Source organism: Pleurodeles waltl, chromosome 10, assembly GCF_031143425.1.
Source record: "Pleurodeles waltl isolate 20211129_DDA chromosome 10, aPleWal1.hap1.20221129, whole genome shotgun sequence".
NCBI lineage: Eukaryota > Metazoa > Chordata > Amphibia > Caudata > Salamandridae > Pleurodeles > Pleurodeles waltl.
The window spans coordinates 22,650,413-22,670,171 of record NC_090449.1 but is presented as its reverse complement, the minus strand read 5'-3'; the positions used below and the strand labels follow the sequence as shown (position 1 = coordinate 22,670,171).

Genomic DNA, 19,759 nt, shown 5'->3' with positions numbered 1-19,759 from the left:
CCTTACTCCCCAGTTTGACTTCAGTCTCTGATCTGGAATCCTCTTATGTTATTATGGTTATTATCTGCACTAACCTAAGTTTACTTATGGCTTATGCAAAATAAAAACAATATTAGCTATAAATAATTAATGTAAAACGAGTTACAATTTGTTGAATTAATAATTAAAAATACAAAAAAATATATGAATTACTTAAGAACACATCTAAGGTCTGGCGTTAGAGAAGAATTGTAGTCAATGAATGGTCTCATTTAATAACATAGTTAAAATAGTTACTGCTGTATTACTATTTCTAATAAATTAATTCCTGTGAAACATAATATGCTAATATTCTCAATTTCCAATGCAATAGAGGATTTAATATTCTGATTAAAGTCTTGGTTTTATGAGGATATAAGTTTAGTTGGAGATTACCTTCATACATTATAACCTTTATAGTTGTAGTGATATATTACAGTATGGGTAGTTATACAGTGTTTTCATGTATTGGATTATGACACCTAATATTCTCATTCATTATAAGCTTTATTAGCAAGGACCGTGAATAAGCACTCACTCTATTTCAATATTTCCTAACACAAGTAACTCCAACTATTCAGCACTGTTTTTTGTGAGTAGTCAAATAGTTACCTCTTGTTTCACTTAACGTAAAACCTCAAGCACCGGTATAACAGTTCTACCAGTGCTCTCTTTGTAATAATGTCAGTTACGTTCGTAGATGTTTATATTCATTCCGCACTTCTGCACCAAACCAAATAGGATATTATCACCTCCATGTTTCTCTGTTGATTGCACTACTTAGATTCAGTTGTGAACAATCACCAGACACAAATACTGGGCTTTTCCACGGAAAGGAGCCAGTGCCTTCACTTGCAGTGACTTTTTGTCCTCTTGATGAAAATTGTTTTTATAAATCATTTTGTTACATTCATACCTCAAATGGTACACTTCTAGCGTGCTCCTTTCCCTCGTCAGTCTAAACCTTACTCTCTTTAGGCAGTTCCACTCTTTACTCCTTTACAACAGGTATGACAGTTAATAACTCTCATAAATAATGTCATAAAGAACTGTGGTGTTTGATATTTCACAATAGCTTACAATATTTTGCAATAGTGTAATATAACAGATGCAAAGAGAAAAAGCTGTCTTATTTCCACAATGGAATTTAAGAAGACAACTGTTACCAAAATAACAATATACTATTTAAGTTTAAAGAAAGTTTAACATTTGATTAAGTATTTTCGTAAACGTTGTTGTTATTCCCCCAGAGAGGGCACCTTTAACATGGGATAATGACCAAAACAGATAGCTTGCTAATTATCAGACTGGTGTCACAACTCTGAAAAGCTGAACTTGTTAAGTACATTATTGTTCACACGTACAGTCACCAACAACCCCCCTCCCGAGCACCTAAGTCTTATCAACACCAGTGCTTCTTTTGCAAGCTTTCATACTCTCAACGTACTTACTTGCAGCTTTCATTTGGGGGAGAACAAAAACGTCTTTCCTTTATAGGTCACGTTCAAGTGAGTCACGTGGATAAGAGATACCTGTGCACCCAAAGAGAATAGTTCCCTGCACGTCTTCTGAAGTTTTCCCTGCCTTTCCAGTTAATCGGGGCTGAGATCTGAAAACTATTTTTTTTAAATACCTTCCTTCGCAAAAACAAAAACAAAAAAAAAAAAAAGCTTTTCAATGGATACATCTCAAAGGAGTGACCTTCTTATGCCCTCCTTTTCAAACACGTCCGAGACAGTGCCTGACTCTCTAGTCCTGTCCTTGCTGGCCTTCGTGGGTAGTCTTGTAACTCCACTTCTAAGGATCTGCCCCCCACCCCCAGTATCACCTTCCAGTTTCTAGAGTTCCTGGGCTTCCTCAAGCTTTGGCTACCCCAGGACCCAGACCTTCCAGGCAGGTCTTGTTTTCTCCTGGTGGCCCACTTGCTTCTCTAAACTTGCAACTACTGGTAAGCCGCATTTTTGCACCTCTGTGTTCCGTGCCAATGATCCTGCTAGCTGTATCAGCAGTGTTTACATTGCTGTTAACCTGTTGCCAGGTCAGGAAATGTTTTTCCTGACTTCAGTCACTTTTCCTTCCAACTGTTCCATTCTAGAATCGGAGAAAGCCAACCTCATGTCAACCTTACCATGCAGCTTCTCAATTAAGGCCAGGCGGGCTCGCTCTCCCTTTGTCAGTCACTCAGTATTCTCCTACTTTTTGGCATGACCTATCAAACACGTCAAAGCCTTCTATTAAAAAAGAAGAAGGGGCACCCATCAGCTATTTCAATGTAGCACTTTAACCCCCCCCCCCTCCAGATGAGCGGTCCTGTGTTTTCCCTCTGCTGTTACTGCGCAGTTGTCTTTCGCCTTTACTGTTCTGCCGATGCTACTCTCCCAGTGGTTGGACGGTAGTGTAAGCATGGGTTCAAATGCAAATCACACGTCACACCTCAGTCTCCATGTATGGATAGTAGTTAAGTCCTTAAGGCACTTTCACATTCCCCGTCTTGAGATCAAGGCAGGCAAAAGTATATCCCGTACGGGAAGGTGATGTCAAAACTCCACTGCACAACCAGGCGCCAGCTGCCATTCCACCCAGAACCCTCCTTCACCTCTTTCCAGTTTCAATGGGAGATGCCCACAAAAACCAGAAAGGTATACAGAGGTATACAAAAAGAAACGGTGTAAGGAAATGCCTCCTTGGCATGGTTGCCCCCTGACTTTTTGCCTTTGCTGATGCTATGTTTACAATTGAAAGTGTGCTGAGGCCTGCTAACCAGGCCCCAGCACCAGTGTTCTTTCCCTAACCTGTACTTTTGTATCCACAATTGGCAGACCCTGGCATCCAGATAAGTCCCTTGTAACTGGTACTTCTAGTACCAAGGGCCCTGATGCCAAGGAAGGTCTCTAAGGGCTGCAGCATGTCTTCTGACACCCTGGAGACCTCCCACTCAGCACAGACACACTGCTTGCCAGCTTGTGTGTGCTAGTGAGGACAAAACGAGTAAGTCGACATGGCACTCCCCTCAGGGTGCCATGCCAGCCTCTCACTGCCTATGCAGTATAGGTAAGACACCCCTCTAGCAGGCCTTACAGCCCTAAGGCAGGGTGCACTATACCATAGGTGAGGGTACCAGTGCATGAGCATGGTACCCCTACAGTGTCTAAACAAAACCTTAGACATTGTAAGTGCAGGGTAGCCATAAGAGTATATGGTCTGGGAGTTTGTCAAACACGAACTCCACAGCACCATAATGGCTACACTGAAAACTGGGAAGTTTGGTATCAAACTTCTCAGCACAATAAATGCACACTGATGCCAGTGTACATTTTATTGTAAAATACACCCCAGAGGGCACCTTAGAGGTGCCCCCTGAAACTTAACCGACTATCTGTGTAGGCTGACTAGTTTTAGCAGCCTGCCACAAACCGAGACATGTTGCTGGCCCCATGGGGAGAGTGCCTTTGTCACTCTGAGGCCAGTAACAAAGCCTGCACTGGGTGGAGATGCTAACACCTCCCCCAGGCAGGAATTGTCACACCTGGCGGTGAGCCTCAAAGGCTCACCTCCTTTGTGCCAACCCAGCAGGACACTCCAGCTAGTGGAGTTGCCCGCCCCCTCCGGCCAGGCCCCACTTTTGGCGGCAAGGCCGGAGAAAATAATGAGAAAAACAAGGAGGAGTCACTGGCCAGTCAGGACAGCCCCTAAGGTGTCCTGAGCTGAGGTGACTCTGACTTTTAGAAATCCTCCATCTTGCAGATGGAGGATTCCCCCAATAGGGTTAGGATTGTGACCCCCTCCCCTTGGGAGGAGGCACAAAGAGGGTGTACCCACCCTCAGGGCTAGTAGCCATTGGCTACTAACCCCCCAGACCTAAACACGCCTTTAAATTTAGTATTTAAGGGCTACCCTGAACCCTAGAAAATTAGATTCCTGCAACTACAAGAAGAAGGACTGCCTAGCTGAAAACCCCTGCAGAGGAAGACCAGAAGACGACAACTGCCTTGGCTCCAGAAACTCACCGGCCTGTCTCCTGCCTTCCAAAGATCCTGCTCCAGCGACGCCTTCCAAAGGGACCAGCGACCTCGACATCCTCTGAGGACTGCCCCTGCTTCGAAAAGACAAGAAACTCCCGAGGACAGCGGACCTGCTCCAAGAAAAGCTGCAACTTTGTTTCCAGCAGCTTTAAAGAACCCTGCAAGCTCCCCGCAAGAAGCGTGAGACTTGCAACACTGCACCCGGCGACCCCGACTCGGCTGGTGGCGATCCAACACCTCAGGAGGGACCCCAGGACTACTCTAAGACTGTGAGTACAAAGACCTGTCCCCCCTGAGCTCCCACAGCGCCGCCTGCAGAGGGAAACCCGAGGCTTCCCCTGACCACGACTCTTTGAATCCTAAGTCCCGACACCTGGGAGAGACCCTGCACCCGCAGCCCCCAGGACCTGAAGGACCGGACTTTCACTGGAGGAGTGACCCCCAGGAGTCCCTCTCCCTTGACCAAGTGGAGGTTTCCCCGAGGAACCCCCCCCTTGCCTGCCTGCAGCACTGAAGAGATCCCTAGATCTCCCATTGACTTCCATTACAAACCCGACGCTTGTTTCTACACTGCACCCGGCCGCCACCGCGCTGCTGAGGGTGAAATTTCTGTGTGGGCTTGTGTCCCCCCCGGTGCCCTACAAAACCCCCCTGGTCTGCCCTCCGAAGACGCGGGTACTTACCTGCAAGCAGACCGGAACCGGGGCACCCCCTTCTCTCCATTCTAGCCTATGTGTTTTGGGCACCACTTTGAACTCTGCACCTGACCGGCCCTGAGCTGCTGGTGTGGTGACTTTGGGGTTGCTCTGAACCCCCAACGGTGGGCTACCTTGGACCAAGAACTAAGCCCTGTAAGTGTCTTACTTACCTGGTTAACCTAACAAATACTTACCTCCCCTAGGAACTGTGAAAATTGCACTGTGTCCACTTTTAAAACAGCTATTTGTGAATAACTTGAAAAGTATACATGCAATTTTGATGATTTGAAGTTCCTAAAGTACTTACCTGCAATACCGTTCGAATGAGATATTACATGTAGAATTTGAACCTGTGGTTCTTAAAATAAACTAAGAAAAGATATTTTTCTATATAAAAACCTATTGGCTGGATTTGTCTCTGAGTGTGTGTACCTCATTTATTGTCTATGTGTATGTACAACAAATGCTTAACACTACTCCTTGGATAAGCCTACTGCTCGACCGCACTACCACAAAATAGAGCATTAGTATTATCTATTTTTACCACTATTTTACCTCTAAGGGGAACCCTTGGACTCTGTGCATGCTATTCCTTACTTTGAAATAGCACATACAGAGCCAACTTCCTACATTGGTGGATCAGCGGTGGGGTACAAGACTTTGCATTTGCTGGACTACTCAGCCAATACCTGATCACACGACAAATTCCAAAATTGTCATTAGAAATTCATTTTTGCAATTTGAAAGTTTTCTAAATTCTTAAAAGTCCTGCTAGGGCCTTGTGTGTTAAGTCCCTGTTTAGCATTGTCTTTTTAGAGTTTAAAAGTTTGTTAAAAGTTTGAATTAGATTCTAGAAACAGTTTTAGATTCTTAAAAAAGTATTCCAACTCTTAGCAGAATAATGTCTGATACAGAGATGCAGGTGGTGGAACTCGACACCACACCTTACCTCCATCTTAAGATGAGGGAGCTAAGGTCTCTCTGTAATATAAAGAAAATAACCATTGGCTCCAGACCTACCAAAATTCAGCTCCAGGAGCTGTTGGCAGAGTTTGAAAAAGCCAACCCCTCTGATGATGACCTCACAGAGGAAGAAATTAGTGACTTGGAGGCCAATGTCCCTCCTCCAGTCCTAAATAGGGAGAACAGGACCCCTCAAGTCCTGTCTCCAACTGTGTTAGTCAGAAATAGTGAGTCCCTCACAGGAGGGTCCCACATTTCTGAAATCACTGAGGATGCTCTCAGTGAAGATGACCTCCTGTTAGCCAGGATGGCCAAAAGATTGGCTTTAGAGAGACAGCTCCTAGCCATAGAAAGGGAAAGACAAGAGATGGGCCTAGGACCCATCAATGGTGGCAGCAATATAAATAGGGTCAGAGATTCTCCTGACATGTTAAAAATCCCCAAAGGGATTGTGACAAAATATGAAGATGGTGATGACATCACCAAATGGTTCACAGCTTTTGAGAGGGCTTGTGTAACCAGAAAAGTGAACAGATCTCACTGGGGTGCTCTCCTTTGGGAAATGTTCACTGGAAAGTGTAGGGATAGACTCCTCACACTCTCTGGAAAAGATGCAGAATCTTATGACCTCATGAAGGGTACCCTGATTGAGGGCTTTGGATTCTCCACTGAGGAGTACAGGATTAGGTTCAGGGGGGCTCAAAAATCCTCGAGCCAGACCTGGGTTGACTTTGTTGACTACTCAGTGAAAACACTAGATGGTTGGATTCAAGGCAGTGGTGTAAGTAATTATGATGGGCTGTACAATTTATTTGTGAAAGAACACCTGTTAAGTAATTGTTTCAATGATAAACTGCATCAGCATCTGGTAGACCTAGGACCAATTTCTCCCCAAGAATTGGGAAAGAAGGCGGACCATTGGGTCAAGACAAGGGTGTCCAAGACTTCAACAGGGGGTGACCAAAAGAAAGGGGTCACAAAGACTCCCCAGGGGAAGGGTGATGAGACAACCAAAACTAAAAATAGTAAAGAGTCTTCTACAGGCCCCCAAAAACCTGCACAGGAGGGTGGGCCCAGAGCCTCTTCACAAAACAATGGGTACAAGGGTAAAAACTTTGATCCCAAAAAGGCCTGGTGTCATAGCTGTAAACAGCATGGACACCAAACTGGAGACAAGGCCTGTCCCAAGAAAGGTTCCACTCCAAACTCCCATCCAGGTAACACTGGTATGGCTAGTCTCCAAGTGGGATCAACAGTGTGCCCAGAGCAAATCAGGGTCCACACTGAAGCTACTCTAGTTTCTGAGGGTGGGGTGGATTTAGCCACACTAGCTGTCTGGCCGCCTAACATGCAAAAATACAGACAGCAACTCTTAATTAATGGGACTAGAATAGAGGGCCTGAGGGATACAGGTGCCAGTGTCACCATGGTGACAGAGAAACTGGTTTCCCCTGGCCAATACCTGACTGGAAAAACTTACACAGTCACCAACGCTGACAATCAGAGAAAAGTACATCCCATGGCAATGGTTACTTTAGAATGGGGAGGGGTCAATGGCCTGAAACAGGTGGTGGTCTCCTCAAATATCCCCGTGGACTGTCTGCTTGGAAATGACCTGGAGTCCTCAGCATGGGCTGAGGTAGAACTAAAAACCCATGCAGCAATGCTGGGTATCCCTGAACTGGTCTGTGTGAAAACAAGAGCACAATGCAAGGCACAGGGTGAAAAAGTAGAGCTGGAGTCTGGAAAAATGGCCCAGCCTACCAAGAGAACAGGAAAGTCAGTTGGGAAACCAACTGCAACACAGCAAAAGAAAGGGAACCTCTCTTCTCAGGAAGAAGTTCTGCCCTTTGAGGGAACTGAGCCTTTGGAGCTTGAACCTTATCAGGTTGAGCTCTTAGGCCCAGGGGGACCCTCAAGGGAGGAGCTGTGTAAGGGACAAGAAACCTGTCCCTCTCTTGAAGGCCTTAGGCAGCAAGCTGCTGAAGAGTCCAAGGGCAAGAAAACTGGAACCCATAGGGTCTATTGGGAAGATGGACTCCTGTACACTGAGGCCAGAGACCCCAAACCTGGTGCCACTAGGAGAGTGGTAGTGCCTCAGCTGTTCAGAGAGTTCATCCTAACATTGGCCCATGACATTCCCCTTGCTGGACATTTGGGACAAACCAAGATGTGGGAGAGGTTAGTCAACCACTTCTACTGGCCCAATATGTCCAACATGGTTAAGGAGTTTTGCCTCTCCTGCCCCACCTGTCAAGCCAGTGGTAAGACAGGTGGGCATCCAAAGGCCCCCCTCATTCCACTTCCAGTGGTGGGGGTTCCCTTTGAAAGAGTGGGTGTGGACATAGTTGGTCCACTGGAACCTCCCACAGCCTCAGGAAATATGTATATCCTGGTAGTAGTGGATCATGCTACCAGGTATCCTGAAGCTATTCCCCTTAGGTCGACTACTGCCCCTGAAGTAGCCAAGGCCCTCATTGGTATCTTTACCAGAGTGGGTTTCCCTAAGGAGGTGGTGTCTGACAGAGGTACCAACTTCATGTCAGCATACCTAAAGCACATGTGGAATGAGTGTGGAGTGACTTATAAATTCACTACACCATACCATCCACAAACTAATGGCTTGGTTGAGAGATTCAACAAGACATTAAAAGGCATGATCATGGGGCTCCCAGAAAAGCTCAAAAGGAGATGGGATGTCCTCTTGCCATGTCTGCTTTTCGCTTACAGAGAGGTGCCACAGAAGGGAGTAGGATTCTCACCCTTTGAACTTCTGTTTGGTCATCCTGTAAGGGGACCACTTGCCCTTGTTAAAGAAGGCTGGGAGAGACCTCTCCATGAGCCTAAACAGGACATAGTGGACTATGTACTTGGCCTTCGCTCTAGAATGGCAGAGTACATGGAAAAGGCAACCAAAAACCTTGAGGCCAGCCAACAGCTCCAGAAGTTTTGGTATGACCAAAAGGCTGCACTGGTTGAGTTCCAACCAGGGCAGAAAGTCTGGGTTCTGGAGCCTGTGGCTCCCAGGGCACTCCAGGACAAATGGAGTGGCCCTTACCCAGTACTAGAAAGGAAGAGTCAGGTCACCTACCTGGTGGACCTGGGCACAAGCAGGAGCCCCAAGAGGGTGATCCATGTAAACCGCCTTAAGCTCTTCCACGACAGGGCTGATGTCAATCTGTTGATGGTAACAGATGAGGATCAGGAGGCAGAGAGTGAACCTCTCCCTGATCTTCTGTCATCAGACCCAAAAGATGGCACAGTAGATGGAGTGATCTACTCAGACACCCTCTCTAGCCAACAGCAAGCTGATTGTAGGAGAGTCCTACAACAGTTTCCTGAACTCTTCTCCTTAACCCCTGGTCAGACACACCTGTGTACCCATGATGTGGACACAGGAGACAGCATGCCTGTCAAAAACAAAATCTTTAGACAGTCTGACCATGTGAAGGAAAGCATCAAGGTGGAAGTCCACAAGATGCTGGAATTGGGAGTAATTGAGCGCTCTGACAGCCCCTGGGCTAGCCCAGTGGTCTTAGTCCCCAAACCTCACACCAAAGATGGAAAGAAAGAGATGAGGTTTTGTGTGGACTACAGAGGGCTCAATTCTGTCACCAAGACAGATGCTCATCCAATTCCAAGAGCTGATGAGCTCATAGACAAATTAGGTGCTGCCAAATTCCTAAGTACCTTTGACTTGACAGCAGGGTACTGGCAAATAAAAATGGCACCTGGAGCAAAAGAGAAAACAGCATTCTCCACACCTGATGGGCATTATCAGTTTACTGTTATGCCCTTTGGTTTAAAGAATGCCCCTGCCACCTTCCAAAGGTTGGTGAATCAAGTCCTTGCTGGCTTGGAGTCCTTTAGCACAGCTTATCTTGATGATATTGCTGTCTTTAGCTCCACCTGGCAGGATCACCTGGTCCACCTGAGGAAGGTTTTGAAGGCTCTGCAATCGGCAGGCCTCTCTATCAAGGCATCCAAATGCCAGATAGGGCAGGGAACTGTGGTTTACTTGGGACACCTTGTAGGTGGAGGCCAAGTTCAGCCACTCCAACCCAAGATCCAGACTATTCTGGACTGGGTAGCTCCAAAAACCCAGACTCAAGTCAGGGCATTCCTTGGCTTGACTGGGTATTACAGGAGGTTTGTGAAGGGATATGGATCCATTGTGACAGCCCTCACTGAACTCACCTCCAAGAAAATGCCCAAGAAAGTGAACTGGACTGTGGAATGCCAACAGGCCTTTGACACCCTGAAACAAGCAATGTGCTCAGCACCAGTTCTAAAAGCTCCAGATTATTCTAAGCAGTTCATTGTGCAGACTGATGCCTCTGAACATGGGATAGGGGCAGTTTTGTCCCAAACAAATGATGATGTCCTTGACCAGCCTTTTGCTTTCATTAGCAGGAGGTTACTCCCCAGGGAGCAGCGTTGGAGTGCCATTGAGAGGGAGGCCTTTGCTGTGGTTTGGTCCCTGAAGAAGCTGAGACCATACCTCTTTGGGACTCACTTCCTAGTTCAAACTGACCACAGACCTCTCAAATGGCTGATGCAAATGAAAGGTGAAAATCCTAAACTGTTGAGGTGGTCCATCTCCCTACAGGGAATGGACTTTATAGTGGAACACAGACCTGGGACTGCCCATGCCAATGCAGATGGCCTTTCCAGGTTCTTCCACTTAGAAAATGAAGACTCTCTTGGGAAAGGTTAGTCTCATCCTCTTTCGTTTGGGGGGGGGGTTGTGTAAGGAAATGCCTCCTTGGCATGGTTGCCCCCTGACTTTTTGCCTTTGCTGATGCTATGTTTACAATTGAAAGTGTGCTGAGGCCTGCTAACCAGGCCCCAGCACCAGTGTTCTTTCCCTAACCTGTACTTTTGTATCCACAATTGGCAGACCCTGGCATCCAGATAAGTCCCTTGTAACTGGTACTTCTAGTACCAAGGGCCCTGATGCCAAGGAAGGTCTCTAAGGGCTGCAGCATGTCTTATGACACCCTGGAGACCTCTCACTCAGCACAGACACACTGCTTGCCAGCTTGTGTGTGCTAGTGAGAACAAAACGAGTAAGTCGACATGGCACTCCCCTCAGGGTGCCATGCCAGCCTCTCACTGCCTATGCAGTATAGGTAAGACACCCCTCTAGCAGGCCTTACAGCCCTAAGGCAGGGTGCACTATACCATAGGTGAGGGTACCAGTGCATGAGCATGGTACCCCTACAGTGTCTAAACAAAACCTTAGACATTGTAAGTGCAGGGTAGCCATAAGAGTATATGGTCTGGGAGTTTGTCAAACACGAACTCCACAGCACCATAATGGCTACACTGAAAACTGGGAAGTTTGGTATCAAACTTCTTAGCACAATAAATGCACACTGATGCCAGTGTACATTTTATTGTAAAATACACCCCAGAGGGCACCTTAGAGGTGCCCCCTGAAACTTAACCGACTATCTGTGTAGGCTGACTAGTTTTAGCAGCCTGCCACAAACCGAGACATGTTGCTGGCCCCATGGGGAGAGTGCCTTTGTCACTCTGAGGCCAGTAACAAAGCCTGCACTGGGTGGAGATGCTAACACCTCCCCCAGGCAGGAATTGTCACACCTGGCGGTGAGCCTCAAAGGCTCACCTCCTTTGTGCCAACCCAGCAGGACACTCCAGCTAGTGGAGTTGCCCGCCCCCTCCGGCCAGGCCCCACTTTTGGCGGCAAGGCCGGAGAAAATAATGAGAAAAACAAGGAGGAGTCACTGGCCAGTCAGGACAGCCCCTAAGGTGTCCTGAGCTGAGGTGACTCTGACTTTTAGAAATCCTCCATCTTGCAGATGGAGGATTCCCCCAATAGGGTTAGGATTGTGACCCCCTCCCCTTGGGAGGAGGCACAAAGAGGGTGTACCCACCCTCAGGGCTAGTAGCCATTGGCTACTAACCCCCCAGACCTAAACACGCCTTTAAATTTAGTATTTAAGGGCTACCCTGAACCCTAGAAAATTAGATTCCTGCAACTACAAGAAGAAGGACTGCCTAGCTGAAAACCCCTGCAGAGGAAGACCAGAAGACGACAACTGCCTTGGCTCCAGAAACTCACCGGCCTGTCTCCTGCCTTCCAAAGATCCTGCTCCAGCGACGCCTTCCAAAGGGACCAGCGACCTCGACATCCTCTGAGGACTGCCCCTGCTTCGAAAAGACAAGAAACTCCCGAGGACAGCGGACCTGCTCCAAGAAAAGCTGCAACTTTGTTTCCAGCAGCTTTAAAGAACCCTGCAAGCTCCCCGCAAGAAGCGTGAGACTTGCAACACTGCACCCGGCGACCCCGACTCGGCTGGTGGCGATCCAACACCTCAGGAGGGACCCCAGGACTACTCTAAGACTGTGAGTACAAAGACCTGTCCCCCCTGAGCTCCCACAGCGCCGCCTGCAGAGGGAAACCCGAGGCTTCCCCTGACCACGACTCTTTGAATCCTAAGTCCCGACACCTGGGAGAGACCCTGCACCCGCAGCCCCCAGGACCTGAAGGACCGGACTTTCACTGGAGGAGTGACCCCCAGGAGTCCCTCTCCCTTGACCAAGTGGAGGTTTCCCCGAGGAACCCCCCCCTTGCCTGCCTGCAGCACTGAAGAGATCCCTAGATCTCCCATTGACTTCCATTACAAACCAGACGCTTGTTTCTACACTGCACCCGGCCGCCACCGCGCTGCTGAGGGTGAAATTTCTGTGTGGGCTTGTGTCCCCCCCGGTGCCCTACAAAACCCCCCTGGTCTGCCCTCCGAAGACGCGGGTACTTACCTGCAAGCAGACCGGAACCGGGGCACCCCCTTCTCTCCATTCTAGCCTATGTGTTTTGGGCACCACTTTGAACTCTGCACCTGACCGGCCCTGAGCTGCTGGTGTGGTGACTTTGGGGTTGCTCTGAACCCCCAACGGTGGGCTACCTTGGACCAAGAACTAAGCCCTGTAAGTGTCTTACTTACCTGGTTAACCTAACAAATACTTACCTCCCCTAGGAACTGTGAAAATTGCACTAAGTGTCCACTTTTAAAACAGCTATTTGTGAATAACTTGAAAAGTATACATGCAATTTTGATGATTTGAAGTTCCTAAAGTACTTACCTGCAATACCGTTCGAATGAGATATTACATGTAGAATTTGAACCTGTGGTTCTTAAAATAAACTAAGAAAATATATTTTTCTATATAAAAACCTATTGGCTGGATTTGTCTCTGAGTGTGTGTACCTCATTTATTGTCTATGTGTATGTACAACAAATGCTTAACACTACTCCTTGGATAAGCCTACTGCTCGACCGCACTACCACAAAATAGAGCATTAGTATTATCTATTTTTACCACTATTTTACCTCTAAGGGGAACCCTTGGACTCTGTGCATGCTATTCCTTACTTTGAAATAGCACATACAGAGCCAACTTCCTACAAACGGGTAGGGCGCTTGAAATAATTTCAGCCACTGGTAATTATTTGGGACGCATCCCAGTCCATTGTTATTTTGCACACCATGGTTCCTCAGTTTGGACTCTGGCATATGCAGTTCAGTCTTGACCCTGCTCCAAATGGGAACAGTACCCCTGAACTGCCAGGTCAGGTCCTATCTTGAGCCTCCAGATCAAGCCAGTGATGAAACGTGTTGATGGAGACTCACATCCTAATGAAGACGCCAGATTCACTTCAGGGATGAAGACAACAGAATGAGGTCTGTGATGGAATCCAAAAAATAAGTTAGCACCTGGTGAGAAAACAGATTTATGCCGAGATGTGGACCCCGAAATCCTGCGAGTAGTGGGGCCACTGAACTATGCCAGCAAAGGAGACCACAGAATCATGCTGTAGCGGAAAGCCCAGTATCATGTCCTCAAATAAATACCATGTTTAGAACAGCGAAGGATTATGGAAAATCATGCCTTGAGGAAGGCCTCAAGCTTATTTCTTGAGGGGGAAACCCTGGAATTGAGGCCCCAGCATTGTGTCAGTTACAGACACCCTAGAACCACGCCTGTGGCGGAGACTTCAAAATCATGACTGTGAAGACTCTACAATCACATCACTGAGACTCCAGAATAATGTCAGTGATGGAGACTCCAGAATAATGTCAGTGATGGAGGACTCCAGAATAATGTCAGTGATGGAGGACTCCAGAATAATGTCAGTGATGGAGGACTCCAGAATAATGTCAGTGATGGAGGACTCCAGAATAATGTCAGTGATGGAGGACTCCAGAATAATGTCAGTGATGGAGGACTCCAGAATAATGTCAGTGATGGAGGACTCCAGAATAATGTCAGTGATGGAGGACTCCAGAATAATGTCAGTGATGGAGGACTCCAGAATAATGTCAGTGATGGAGGACTCCAGAATAATGTCAGTGTGGGGGACTCCAGAATAATGTCAGTGTGGGGGACTCCAGAATAATGTCAGTGTGGGGGACTCCAGAATAAAGTCAGTGTGGGGGACTCCAGAATAAAGTCAGTGTGGGGGACTCCAGAATAAAGTCAGTGTGGGGGACTCCAGAATAAAGTCAGTGTGGGGGACTCCAGAATAAAGTCAGTGATGGAGAATCCAGAATAATGTCAGTGTGGGGGACTCCAGAATAACGTCAGTGTGGGGGACTCCAGAATAACGTCAGTGATGGAGAATCCAGAATAACGTCAGTGTGGGGGACTCCGGAATAATGTCAGTGTGGGGGACTCCGGAATAATGTCAGCGTGGGGGACTCCGGAATAATGTCAGCGTGGGGGACTCCGGAATAACGTCAGCGTGGGGGACTCCGGAATAACGTCAGCGTGGGGGACTCCGGAATAACGTCAGCGTGGGGGACTCCGGAATAACGTCAGCGTGGGGGACTCCGGAATAACGTCAGCGTGGGGGACTCCGGAATAACGTCAGCGTGGGGGACTCCGGAATAACGTCAGCGTGGGGGACTCCGGAATAACGTCAGCGTGGGGGACTCCGGAATAACGTCAGCGTGGGGGACTCCGGAATAACGTCAGCGTGGGGGACTCCGGAATAACGTCAGCGTGGGGGACTCCGGAATAACGTCAGCGTGGGGGACTCCGGAATAACGTCAGCGTGGGGGACTCCGGAATAACGTCAGCGTGGGGGACTCCAGAATAACGTCAGCGTGGGGGACTCCAGAATAACGTCAGCGTGGGGGACTCCAGAATAACGTCAGCGTGGGGGACTCCAGAATAACGTCAGCGTGGGGGACTCCAGAATAACGTCAGCGTGGGGGACTCCAGAATAACGTCAGCGTGGGGGACTCCAGAATAACGTCAGCGTGGGGGACTCCAGAATAACGTCAGCGTGGGGGACTCCAGAATAACGTCAGCGTGGGGGACTCCAGAATAATGTCAGCGTGAGGGACTCCAGAATAATGTCAGCGTGGGGGACTTCAGAATAATGTCAGTGTGGGGGACTCCAGAATAATGTCAGTATGGGGAACTCCAGAATAACATCAGTGATGGAGACTCCAGAATAATGTCAGTATGGGGGACTCCAGAATAACATCAGTGATGGAGACTCCAGAATAATGTCAGCGTGGGGGACTCCAGAATAACATCAGTGATGGAGACTCCAGAATAATGTCAGTGTGGGGGACTCCAGAATAATGTCAGCGTGGGGGACTCCAGAATAACATCAGTGATGGAGACTCCAGAATAATGTCAGCGTGGGGGACTCCAGAATAACATCAGTGATGGAGACTCCAGAATAATGTCAGTGTGGGGGACTCCAGAATAATGTCAGCGTGGGGGACTCCAGAATAATGTCAGCGTGGGGGACTCCAGAATAATGTCAGCGTGGGGGACTCCAGAATAATGTCAGCGTGGGGGACTCCAGAATAATGTCAGCGTGGGGGACTCCAGAATAATGTCAGCGTGGGGGACTCCAGAATAATGTCAGCGTGGGGGACTCCAGAATAACATCCGTGATGGAGACTCCAGAATAATGTCAGTATGGGGGACTCCAGAATAACATCAGTGATGGAGACTCCAGAATAATGTCAGCGTGGGAGACTCCAGAATAATGTCAGCGTGGGGGACTCCAGAATAATGTCAGCGTGGGGGACTCCAGAATAATGTCAGCGTGGGGGACTCCAGAATAACGTCAGTGATGGAGACTCCAGAATAATGTCAGCGTGGGGGACTCCAGAATAATGTCAGCGTGGGGGACTCCAGAATAATGTCAGCGTGGGGGACTCCAGAATAATGTCAGCGTGGGGGACTCCAGAATAATGTCAGCGTGGGGGACTCCAGAATAATGTCAGCGTGGGGGACTCCAGAATAATGTCAGTATGGGGAACTCCAGAATAATGTCAGTATGGGGAACTCCAGAATAACATCAGTGATGGAGACTCCAGAATAATGTCAGCGTGGGGGACTCCAGAATAACATCAGTGATGGAGACTCCAGAATAATGTGAGCGTGGGGGACTCCAGAATAATGTCAGTGTGGGGGACTCCAGAATAATGTCAGTGTGGGGGACTCCAGAATAATGTCAGTGTGGGGGACTCCAGAATAATGTCAGTGTGGGAGACTCCAGAATAACATCAGTGATGGAGACTCCAGAATAATGTCAGCGTGGGGGACTCCAGAATAACATCAGTGATGGAGACTCCAGAATAATGTCAGTGTGGGAGACTCCAGTGATGGAAACCTTGAAACCAGTTAACTGATACTCAGCCTGCCATTGAGCCCCCGCCCCTTTAAATCAAGCCCATGATGGAGAGCCCTGAATTGTGCCAGCAATGGGACTCCAGTTCAGTGATGGAAACTCAAGCATCATGGGCGGTGAAGCACCAGCATCATGCACTGCTGGGGACCACAAGCACTGGCTGGTGCACACCATGTAATGCCTGCCCTGGTCTTGCTATGTGGGCGAAATGTCGCTCTACTTACCTAAAATGTTCAATGTGACCCAATGAAAGGGGTACGAGGTCCCAAAACACCGTTACTTACCCAGTCCCTGCTCGCAGCACAGCCTACACCATCCGTACCAGTTGATACAGAAGAAGGACAAACACGGCCGGCATCCTCACATGTATCCGGCGGCCATCTTGGAGTGTCACATCAAAATACAACGTAACGGGAGATCCCGGAAGAAATCCATGTCAACTGAGTTTTTCTTAAAATAATAGGCACAGTTACACAATTGTAAAGCAGAATTTTGATTTATGTTGTTATGAAAAGATATCAAAGGGGTGAATAATCTACTTAAATATATTTTACACTTATGCAGAAATGTAGAAGGCCCTTCTTCGCATTATATTTTGCACTGAAACCATTGCTGGCGGGCGTTCCACGAGTTGATTCTACTAATGAGCTGTTAACAAATAATAATAAATATATATATATATATATATATATATATATATATATATATAAATAAATACTTCAACAAAGGAAACATTTCAAGATGGCCGCTTCATTGTAGGAAAGTTAGTAGCTTGAACACAAGTTTAATATTTGGTGTCAGTAGCCGCATATCCGACCGGTGCTTCGGCCGCCATGTTGAAGTAGGAGCCTCACAGTTTAAATACAGAATTGTAGAATACCTCGCTTTCACATGCAGCTCAGGGGGTTGTAGGGGAAACGCTGATTGTCCGGCTGCTGCGCTGTGTAAACGGTTGGGAGGGCTGTTAATTGTGGGGCGCGCTGACAGCCGTAATTGCTGTGCCTACAACCGGAACTTGGGTCGAGTCCACCAGCCTAAAGCAGGAAGAAGATAGTTGTAGTCCCCTTTTTATGTCCATGTCCGCGGCGCGTGCTGCGCGCCCCGCGGAGCCACGAGTAAGCGCTTAGTGCCTCGCTCCTCGCTGGTGCTTGGACGGAGGTGCCCTGGAGCTCTCGAGGAAAATTGTGGTTATTAATCTAATAAATATGAGACGAATTTACCTCCATTGGCGCCCTGCTGGGTAGCATATAGTTGGGGTTGCCAACATTTCTCTACAGATTCGGCCGTAGCCGCGAATCCTGCCTCCCTCTGCACCAGGGGTCTCCAACGAGTAGCTCGGGAGCTACTGGTAGCTCACCAGAACCCATGAAGTAACTCCCAGAGGTGAAATAGAGCCCAGTAACACTTTCAGAGGGTCTGTGCATAGTAAAGACGATGGCACTGCTCACCTCAAGACGCTTGTAGGCTGGCAAATCAATGACTAGGCGTCATAATAAGACTCAAACATATACTGTGTTGGCCTATGGCATCTGCCTCATGGGCCTCTGTCTTCACCCACAGTTAAGAAAAAAACACATTTAAAGTTGATAACTGAATGAGAGACATATTGCAGTGGTCCTTTCTGCTCTGGGACACCTCATGCTATGGCTGATATTTCGTTAGTCAGGTGGAGGCACTTAATACTGATGGGCTTTTTCTTGGTATTTCTGCTGGTAATCGCGCCTGACATTCTTGTGTGGTCGTTACTTATATTCCTGCTGATGGTGTCCATAGTATACTAACGTGATTACTATGTTACAGTACTAAAAGTTTGTAGTAGCTCATGAGGACTTAGCTTGAGCAAAAGTAGCTCTTACTACAGAAACAGTTGGAGACCCCTGCTCTACACAATATTACTGACATTTGTATCTGCCCGGCTTTGGGGTTTCTCCCTTCCTATTTATAGTTTTTTTAATTCAGCAGTGTCTCACTTTATCTGACATGTAGTTGACAATGGCTGAGTCAGAATGATTTAAAAGGAATGAATATGAGATATAGAGCGTAGATTTTTCAAGATACTGTTTGGACCATTGGCTGGTTCAGACTCTCGACAGTTCAGTCCAGCGTTCTGTGAATCGAGTCCTGGCTGCAGCCCTTAAACCATCAATCAGTCAGTTTTTATGAAGCACAACTACTCACCGTCTGTGTCTCAAGGTGCTGGTGGTGTATCTGGGCCTCATTTGAAGAGCCATGTCTTGAGGTTCTTCCTGAAGATGGTGAGTTATGTTGAAGCACTATAGACAGCGACAAGAAGAGGCTGAATCCTCCACTTCTTCATCTCTGCTTAAGATGTCCTCAGACAGGCCAGCTTAATTAAAAAAACACGGCGATGAAATAGCGTCATTCTGAGGTTATGGAAAACACATTTGATGGACCGTGATCATAGTGCTCCAACTTCTCCACAAGGAACACCTGGCTCAAAATCCTCAGTGAGAGTAGTTTATACCAATGACTTGGATCATTCTGACCTTACCAGGAACCTATTTCTTCCGGCCAGGCAAAACGAAGAGAATGCAGGGACATCCTTCTGGGGCTGTAACTGGTGTACAGTCAGGCTTAATATTGTTTGACTCAGATTATATTATTCGCCCAAGATCCTAAGACTGAGCCCCAATGGCAGCTGTCACAGAATGCGTACCACTTTGACTCAGAAACAGCTTTGAAAAGGAGGTACTCAATTGACTTAAGGCGGAATGTCCTAGACAAACCTTGCCAGGAAAGATAGCAAACATGCCTGATGTAGATCCGAACATGGCCACCTTTTATCAAAAAAATAGTTTTTGCAGGATCCAAAAAAAGGTATTGACAGGTCCTGGTGAGCATACTAGGACAAACTATTGGGACTTTCAGGGGCCCCTGACCAAGATTTCTGAATTAGCTTATAGACTTAAGGAGCCGGGATTGACGATTGATCCCTGTGTTCTGGCCGGATGGGCCCAGCGAGCCATATGTCAGTTGGGCAATGCAAACTGCGGAATCTCTGTGGAGAAACAGTCAAATCAAATCAAATCATAAACATTTATAAAGCGCGCTACTCACCCGTGCGGGTCTCAAGGCGCTAGACAGTGATCTATTTTAGTGCATATCGATTCCCAAGCTAGTAGAATTGGCCTTGTCTGAAGCTGGTCCTGTGCTGAAGGTCTGCTGTTTATAGATCCATTCTGGAAAGATCTGTTGAAATTTGTCACAACATTTATTTACGGTGCTAGATAAAGCACAGTGATCAACGAGGAAGGTGTTTCAGCCTGGCTTTTTTGTGATGGCCAGATGAAGTAGGGGATGTTCTTCTGACCCCTATTGTTACTAAGTCACCGCAGACGTTTTTCCTCACACAG

General features: G+C 47.5%; 1 protein-coding gene across 4 annotated transcripts in view; it reads right to left on the bottom strand.

The window, feature by feature from the left end:
- TAFAZZIN (tafazzin, phospholipid-lysophospholipid transacylase) overlaps nucleotides 1-17,377 on the bottom strand; it is a 51,528-nt gene extending 34,151 nt beyond the window's left edge. For 2 of the 4 annotated variants that reach the window (XM_069209494.1, XM_069209497.1), the window contains exon 1: nucleotides 16,670-16,760. The gene's annotated coding sequence lies outside the window, so the exon portion shown is untranslated. Of the gene's footprint in view, nucleotides 1-16,609; nucleotides 16,650-16,669; nucleotides 16,761-17,265 lie in introns of those variants that run through there. The other 2 variants (XM_069209495.1, XM_069209496.1) reach the window with 2 other exon arrangements.
- Between the last annotated feature and the right edge of the window lie 2,382 nt (nucleotides 17,378-19,759).